Genomic DNA, 9,477 nt, shown 5'->3' with positions numbered 1-9,477 from the left:
GGACCCAGGGGCACAAATACAGCGTGTGGTGTGATCTGAACTGGGGCTCCGTTGGGCCTTCGTTCCTTCCGCATTGGGTTCTTTCTTAGGCAGCCCTTTTCTATGTGGTAGTTTCAGACATTTCTAAGTTGATGACCACCCTTAGCTAGCAATCCCTGTGGGAAGCAAAGGGCTGCTGCTTCCCATTGATTCCAGTGGGGGGTGGGGTGTGTGTGGAGGATCTGAACTGGTTCTTTTTCCTTGGCTGGAGTTTCACATTGGTCCCCAAACAGATTGCTGTGGTGAGGGGGATAGAACATGCTAATGGTTCAGGCCTGAATTGAGGTCCACCCCTGGATCGAGCAGTGTGTATGTGTGGGGTCAACCCCATATGAGCTGCGTGGATTGTGGGAGGGCTGGGGTGGGGTGGGTCCCTAAAGGAACACTGAGGTGTAATTTCCAGGGAAGGGAGGAATAAAGGCTGAGCCGGCAGAAACAACTTTTCCAACTCTGACAATGGGGCTCTTTTATTGTGCAAAACCCACTGGAACGCACATTGAGAAGTACTGCCAAGGGCTCAGCATGTTTTTTTTTTTTTTTTTTTCAAATAAGCTTAGAATACAACAAAATGCCCCTGGCATGCAACCTTGTGCTTCAAGCTCTGGTTGATGATTCAGGAACTTCACTGGACCCCGCAGCGCCTCTGGGTCAGCGCTGAGTGATGAAGCATCCTGGTCATTGACTATTTTGAGACTTTGGCTTCTCGATCCATGGGCGGTTATAGTACAACCAGAGGGCAGGGCACAAGGGGCCTGGGAAAGGTCATTTATGATGGCTAGCGGTCACCTGGGTGCTTCTCCTGTGTCCTGAAGCCTCAGGAGTTCAGGAAACATCTGCACAGGCATCTCATTTAATTTGCAAACAACTCTCTTGTTTACTAGCCTGGTGTTCATGCCGGCTTACTCTGAGGATCAGAGGACATGTTTGTGAAGCAGATGTTGAAGGGAGTAAAGATGTTTCTAATGACACTTGGATTTGGAAAAAAAGGTGAGAGATGCAAGAGGCTATTCAGATGGAGAGGAAAGCATGGATGTTGGAATGCTCTAATTTCCTTACAACTTTTTATTGTGATTTGGGTAAAAGGTGACCGAGTAAATTCTATTCAACCATACATAGGCGCTTTATTTTGTTTTATGACATTGGGTGCAATCCCCACAACATCACAGCAGTCTTCCCGCTTCCCATTTCCTGTTTCTATTTGACCTTCTTTCTGCTGCCTTCAGAGCTGTATCCCAGCCAAATGCAGTTCTTTTGAGCGCTTGTGGTTGAGTGTTTGCATCTCTCTGGTGTTACTGTTTCTCTATTAGGCCCGTTTCCTGTTGATGAAAGTGGAGTTCAGTGTCACACACCTAGGTGGCTATAGTCTCAAGGATTCTAGCAGTCTCTAGCAAATCAGTAACCTACTTTTTTTTTCTTTTAATGTTTTCAGTTTGGTTCCGCATATTCCTCCCACTCTATCAAGGACCTCCTATTGTGATCCTTTTAGAATAGTTGACCGAGGTAGCCAGGCACCATCTAGTTCTTCTGATCTCAGGGTCTTTAGTCCTTCAGATGAACTGTTTCCTTATAGCTTTGATTTCCTTGACTCTTCTTTGCTTCAGACAGGGAGAGACCAACAGGTGTACCTTAGGGGTCACTACAAGCTTTCCAGACTCCAGTGGCTACTCACCAAAGTCAGATATAGGACATTGCCTTTGTGGACTGTTTTCCTATTGACCTTGATGTTCCCTATGACCATGGTCTTAAGCACCCCCATGGGAGGTTATTTTTTTAATTTAATTATTTTTAAAATAATTTTATTGGGGGCTCCTACAACTCTTATCACAATCCATCCATCCATCCATCCATCCATCCATCCATCCATCCATCGTGCCAAGCACATTTGTACATTTGTTGCCATCATCATTCTCAAAACAATTGCTTTCTACTTGAGCCCTTGGTATCAGCTCATTTTTATCCCCTCCTTCCCTCCCTCCCCCTGCCTCCCCCTTGATACTTTATAAATTATTATTTTTCATGTCTTACATGGTCTGATGTCCCCCTTCACCCACTTTTCTGTTGTCTGTCCCCTAGGGAGGGGGTTATATGTATATCATTGTGATCGATTCCCCCTTTCCCTCCCACCTTCCCCTTCCCCTTCTGATATCGCTACTCTCATTATTGGTCCTGAAGGGTTTATCTGTCCTGGATTCCCTGTGTTTCCAGCTTTGATCTGTACCAGTGTACATCTTCTGGTCTAACCAGATTTGTAAGGTAGAATAGGGATCATGATAGTGGGGAAGGGGGGGAAGCATTAATGAACTAGAGGAAAGGCATATGTTTCATTGGTGCTATACTGCACCTTGACTGGCTCATCTCCTCCCCGTGAGACCCTTCTGTAAGGGGATGTCCAGTTGTCTACAGATAGGCTTTGGGTCTCCACTCTGAACTCCCCCTCATTCACAATGATATGATTTTTTTGTTCTTTGATGCCTGATACTTGATCCTATCAACATCTCATGATCACACAGGCTAGTGTGCTTCTTCGATGTGGGCTTTGTTGCTTCTGAGCTAGATGGCCACTTGTTTACCTTCAAGCCTTTAAGACCCCAGATGCTATATTTTTCGATAGCCGGGCACCATCAGCTTTCTTCACCACATTTGTTTATGTACCGGCTTTGTCTTCAGCGATCCTGTCTGGAAGGTGAGCATCATGGAATACCAGGGTATTAGAACAAAGTGTTCTTGCATTGAGGGAGTACTTGAGTAGAGAACCAGTGTCCATCTGCTACTTTTAAGGGAGGTTTTTAAAGGGCACTGAATTTTCAGGTTCTACTTAATTAGGTTGAAAGAACCTTGTTTCTCCTTCCCACCCGTTTCCCTGACTCTTCAGCCACAGTTGTACAGATTTTGTCCTTTAGGATTCCTTGGTCCTTTTATCTTGCAATGAAATTTATCTCCCCCCCCCTTTGGATTCCTACCCATCTTTATTTTCAAATGGTGATGTCTGATTACGATATGCTAAACATTGGCTAACTGCCCAAAGAATATTGCGTATACCATGAATTGCAAGCAGAATGAATTCATTGTCTTGGAAGAAGTTCAGCCAGAGAATGCGCCTTAGCATGGAGAAGGGAGAAACTTCTTCTCATACACTTTGGACATGTTAAATCAGCAGGGCCCAGTCCCTGGAGAAGGACATTATACGTGGCACATTGTCAGCAAAGCGGAAGACGCTCAGTGAAATGAATTGACACATGGTTGTAACAATGGGCTCCGATATACGTTGTGAGGATGATACAAACTGGGCCACATTTCATTCTGGCATACAGAGGGGTGGGGGTGGGGGCTGTGTGTCAGAACCAACCCCCTGACTCCTAATCTCTGTTCAGCAAGAGATCATTTTGAAATTCACTCTAGTTAGAAGAAGGGGTGTTTTGCATAATTGCAATTTTAGTTTTCAGCCATAAATCCAAACCTGACCCTGAAGTGAGTGGATGTATGCAGTAGGGAAATGGAATAGGAGGGGGAAGAAGGAGGAGGCAGACATGTGAGCACAGGATTCCCTACCCTTGGCATTGACTTTGGGTTTCCAGCACTATTAGTTCTATAGGTTGTAGAAGGGCTCTCTTTTAAAAGCCCACCTCTCCACCTTTGCTGCAAGGCAGTGGTGATGAGGGATGCTGAAGACTGGGCAGTCTGTAAAAATTGTTTTAAACAACAAATATGTAGTCTCTGTATTTTCCTTCCCTAGATCCAAAGAGCCCTGGTGACACTGTGGAGTAAGAGTGGGGCTGCCGACTGCAAGGTCAGTGGTTCAAACCCACCAGCTGCTCAGCAGGTGAGCAATTTACAAACTTAAACCCTAGAGAGGGTCACTATGAGTCGGAATTGAGTGGATGACAGTAGCTTTGGTTGACATCCAAAGGGAAGTGTCAACAATGGAATAAGAAGAGGGTGGTGGTGTTTGTGGTCAACATGCCAAAACTCATTCAGAGGTAAAAAGGGAGAAAGAAAAATGGCTCCTTAAGGAATTTTGAAGCTCATTGTCCAGAGAGTGCTGGATGATTGCAGGAGCCTTGGGCCATTCTGAGGAGTCTGCCTGGTCCTTTATCTTAAACAGTGTAGGCAGTTTTTAAGCAGAGGACTGGCACAACCAAACCATTTTCGGAGAGGCTGGTGCTGTGAAGTGACTCATGGCGCTTGGGCTGATGATCTTGGTGAAGGTGTAGGCTGCAGTAGTGTGCCAGCACCCGCACTGTCCACCCCCCCCACAGGGCGTGAGTTGTAATAACAGCGAGCCTTAGTCCCAACGCTGGCACCTGCGCCAGTGCTGGGCTATTGAGCCCCAAACCTGATGCAGCTGTCCCTAGGATATAGATTTAAGTTCTTTCTTCACATATACTTACACGTTCTTTGTTACTGAAGTATGTACACGTAAACCAAGACCCCCAAACCCAAACCCACTGCCATAGAGTTGATTCTGACTCATAGTAACCCTGTAGGGAAGCGTGGAACTGCTTACGAGGGTTTCTGAGGCTGTAAACCTCAATAGCAGAAAGCCTCATTGAGCAGCTGGTGGGCTTGAACCGCCGCCCTTGTAGCTAGCAGCCCAATACGTAATTCACTACACCACCAGGGCTCAGAGTAATCATAGCCTACTCTATTGAAAATAGATTAGAGGGGACCAGAGTCAATAGAAGGAGTCTGGGTAGGAGACCTTTGTAGTAGGACAGAGGGAAAAGGGTAGGACTAAGGGCCACAGTGGATAGGGGGAGGGAATTCTCTGGAAAATAGAACTGGACATTCTCTAGATCTTCGATGTCATTGACCGGGAGAAGTGTGCGTCTCACCGAGTGGACTGTGTGCTCCCTGAAACCAAGGACTGGGTTTCCTTTTCTGTGTTCTTTGGGCCTAACCTGGGTCTGCACGAGGGTGTGCTCAGCGTGAGTTTGTAGCTCCGGAGATAACAGGGTGCAGCGGGAGAAGAAGGGATGAGAAGGGGCAGAGGCCACTGTCGGGCACTGCACTTCTCTGGTGGATGGCTCTTCTCTTCATAGTCTTCGTCCCTCCCACCAGATGACTGGGTAAGAGCATGCACAACGTGTAGGAGAGCCTTACTCAGAGGTCTGTCCATCTTGTCGTTCTGCTTGTAAGAGCGAGCCATCTCAGAAGCAGGAACAAAGACCCCCACTCTCAAGATAGAAGCGCCACCAGCAGAACTCATGCGGTGTCCCTGCCGTAAGTGGCAGAGCCACTGGAGGCCGTGAGACAGAACACAGGAGCAGGGCCAAGACGGGCGTGGAACAGGCAGGTTTCCTGGCTCATGGAAGGAGTAAAGGGGTCACGTGGCAGAGAGCCGAGGACCAGGGAGAGTCGTCCCTGCCAACGTCTTGTAAACCTGTCGACGTCCTTCATAAGCCCCGTCATCCTGAGTACTGTCGGGCCTCTGCTCATAGGAGTCATCCCAGCGCAGATGTGCAGTTATGTTCTCCCTCCCTCTGATGCCGCCGGGAGTCAGACATGACCCTCGCGGCACCTCTTTGCCTTTCTGGGCATGGGAAGGAGGGGTCATGTGAGGACTACTCTGAGACCACATGAGGACTATGGTGGTTTCTTATCTTGGCTGGGCCCAAGGGCTACCCTGCACGAGAGGGTCACCAAGAGACAGAATGAAGGGGAGACAGACTCCGTAGCACAAAGGAGGTAGAGGCGTCAAGCCACCAGGCCCTGCTTTCAAGCCTTACCTTGAATCTCTCCCACCTAGGGAGAGCCTGTGTGGGCCGCACCATCGTTTCAGAGTGACTTGCCCATGGACCTGGCCTTGTTGGGCACCCTGGTGGCCCTGTGATATGCTGAACCCCTGCCTTGTAAAAGAACAACCGGAGTGACCATCTCAACAATTTTGTCAGTCCTGATTGACCTCAGCTAAGTCGTTTGTGGGCCTTTTGGGCGTGATTTCACAAGTGATAGGAGTGGGCAGGGGGAGGCTGAGGTCTATGGCACATTTCATCTCTGTGGTCCTGAGTCTGCCCAGTCCGAGCTCCCTCGATGGCTCTCACTCTGTGGCGCCTGTCATCTCTGTGGTCCTCAGTCTGCCCAGTCCGAGCTCCCTCGGTGGCTCTCTGTCTGCCCAGCCCGAGCTCCCTCGGTGGCTCAGTCTGCCCAGCCCGAGCTCCCTCGGTGGCTCGCTTGATCCCAGAGTTGTCCACAGTTTGACTGCTGTCCTCCTTGTATCTGGACATGAGGTCAAGCCAGCCACGGGGAGGACCCGAGGACGGCGATCTCCCAGGCATGCTTTCAGGTCTGAGTGCTGACGATGCTCTCTCCCCCAGCCCTCCGAAGCATTCTGCTTAAACAAGCATCATTTATGTTCTGCAGGAGAACCATTCCCCACCGGCTGCTCTCTCTTCACTCTTATGAAACTGCACGTTTAACTTCTGTTTACACAGATATAAACCATCTATTTAGGAGCAGCCTGGGAAATCCTTGGCTGAAGATGGATTTTGGCTTGGGAAAACACAGAGGTGAGTGACACCGGTGTATTGTGCTATCAGAGGCGTGACAGATTTGGTTGATTGAAGCCAGGTGCTTCGTGAACGCCACGTGAGGGAAGCTGCAGACCTCGGGTTGACCTGCAAGTGACAGCCCAGTTTTTGTGCTAGCAAAAGCTTACTTGCCAGGACCTGTCTTTCAGTTTAGGGGTGGTAACAGTTGTAAGCCTTGGGGAACTGTGGACAAGACATTGAGGTTTGGCCAAAGATAATAGGCTCCAACGAGCTCACATACATTTGACTTGCACACGTGGTAAGAAAGGTGGGTGGTGGGTGAGGGCAGACAACAGTCTGAATTTAAATTTCAAGATTCGCCAGCTCCATTAGATAGTCCCACCTTCACTGCGCCCTTCCAGGCTTAAATCCACATTGATATTTTCCTAAGGGACCATATTGGACACCGGTAGATAACCTTTCCTGATTTAAGTTGCTTTCTCTGGATCCCGAATCTTAATCTTGAGCTCGGTAAGTCATAGTTACTTTGATGAGCAAAACTGAGGCTCGCTGAGAGATAAAACCCAAGAGGGTGCCACTTTCTTTTCCTGATTTCACCTTTCTTGGGTTAATTCACCTAAAAGTCAGTCTTTGTTGGGCTTATTTCCTGAAAACACCATCCTTCTCTCTTGCTATGGGTCCCTTTACTCTCTGTGAATGGCTTGGCCACTACTGGGGGCTGCGATGTCAGCCGCTGGGCGTGATCAGCCACTCCTAGGGAGAAAGATGAGCCCTTTTAGTCCTGTAGGTACGGTTATGGGCCCCACAAGGGACCGCTCTCCTCTGCCCTGCAGGGTCACTGTGAGTTGGACCTGACTCGATGGCAGTGAGTTTGACTTTTTGGAAAGAGTTTTGCCTATTTTGGGGAGCCCTGTGGACATATTACTGAGATCCAATTGGTCTCATTTTAGTTGAGAACAATTAAGACTGGATGATTTTCTGTAGATTTGCAGGGTGAGAGGAAGGAGGGCAGCATGCTGTTCAAGAGAAACTAGCAGACTCGCTGAGATACCCTTCATTCGACCTTACATGCTATTTGTATTTTTGGTCAGGAGCAGTGTTCCTTCGTCAGTTGACAGAGCATGTCCATTCCATGTTCTCTGCGTGTTTGGGATTCTGCCTAGGCTGTGCATTGAGATCACCGCATCTGTCCTAGGAAACGTGTCTGCACCTTTGCCAACATCCTGGCACACCTGTGAGTTGGCTACATGGATGATTTGTTTGCTTCCGGGACACAGACCACGGCTCCTTGTGGCCTCCATGGTTCACACGATCTCAAAGTCCTGGGCTTTGAAGGCACGAATGTTTTCTCTGAACCACAAATGGGAATATAGCAAAGATGGCGTGAAGGCATGGGGTGAAGTAGTTATGCTTACTGGCTGCCAGCCAGCGCTTCATTTCTCCAGCTCCCCAAGGGAGAGCCCGGATGACAATCACACCCATCAGCATTCGGTGAGCGCTCCCTCCATGCCAGGCACTCTGAAACCTTGTGGTCATGAATTCTGAGCTCACAAGAACCCTAGGAAAGATCCTACCTTTGAAAAAGATGGGGAAGCTGAGGCATGAATGCGTGACAGTGACTGTGGGCCATTCTGATGGGCCCATGATTTCCTGTGGCTCAGCTTTATAAAACCTTGGAATTATTGGAGGCTGAGCAGGGGAACTCTAGTAGGAAGAATGATCATTAAGACTCTAAGCCTTGGTCCTGTGACTGGCGGTGCCTTGGGTAGGGGTCTCTCCTTACGGAACCTCAGTAGGACTTGCTTCAGTGGCTAGTATGTGAATCTTAATAGTGTTTGCTATGACTTTTTTTTTTAAAGCAAAATCTAACAGTCCGTAGAAAAACAGACTGTCAGGAAGAGCTGTGTGTTTCATTCCACAGTGCCAACGGGGAGTGGTGTGCTGGGGCGAGGGGTTGGCCCACAGGCGGAGGTATGCTTTTCAGGATGGGCTCTTCTGGGGCTTCTCTTGTGGTGGCTTTTGGGAGGACATGGCCTGGGCAGGGCTGCCCCTTCACTCCCACCCGTTTCTGAGGACCACCCCCAAATGCTTTAAAATTAGGGAGCCGGGGGCCCTGCTGTCCTAATAGGTTATGCTTTGGGCTGTAAACCTCAAGGTCAGCAGTTCAAATCTATCAACCAGCACTCCAAGGGAGAAAGATGAGGCTTTCTGCTCCAGTCAAGATTGACCGCCTCTGACACCCCAGGGGCCCTGCCCTACAGAGAGGGTAGCTATGTGTCAGCCTGGACTCGGTGGCCGGGAGGAGGGTCTTCGGGAATTTTGAGGAGCTCACAGGAATCGACATGAGTGACAACCCAGTAAACTGTCACCTGCTTTGTCATCCTTGCCATCTGCTAATCCCAAAGCCAGGGAAGGATGGTACGTAAGCCCTGCTGGGCTCGGGTGCAGAGGGGACAGGAGGAAGCTGACCCTCCGTGCTTGAGTCCTGCTTCCAGCAGCTGGGTTGAGAAGGCTTCTCACCTTCAGCCTAAAACAAGATGGGGAGACTGAGCTTCACAGAGAGTCAGACGACAAGATTTAAATAAATAAGCTGTATTATCTGTACAAAAAAATTATATATATATATAAATACAGGCTTGTGTTTTCGAGGAGGAAGTGCCCCCTTGCACATTATTCAGCAGCTCAGATCATCTTGGGGTGCTGCCGAGTCACGATTCACAGGACAAACATTAAATGTACATTCATTCCACGAGAGGCGCAGGCTCGGAAACCCACTTCCCACCCCTACAACAACCAGCCCCTCGGGAGCTGGAGGACGCCACTTATTAAGAGAAATGTCAATATTGTCTACCGGCTTGGAATAGCTCTCGAACTAGAACCAACCAACCACATTAGTAAGCAGTGTGGGATCCGTCACCTTCCCTCTATCCCTAGCTACTCACAAATGAGC

The sequence above is a fragment of the Echinops telfairi genome, unplaced genomic scaffold, assembly GCF_000313985.2.
Source record: "Echinops telfairi isolate 266 unplaced genomic scaffold, ASM31398v2 ScPeMD7_25;HRSCAF=90, whole genome shotgun sequence".
Lineage (NCBI taxonomy): Eukaryota > Metazoa > Chordata > Mammalia > Afrosoricida > Tenrecidae > Echinops > Echinops telfairi.
Note: the sequence above shows the minus strand (reverse complement) of the source record.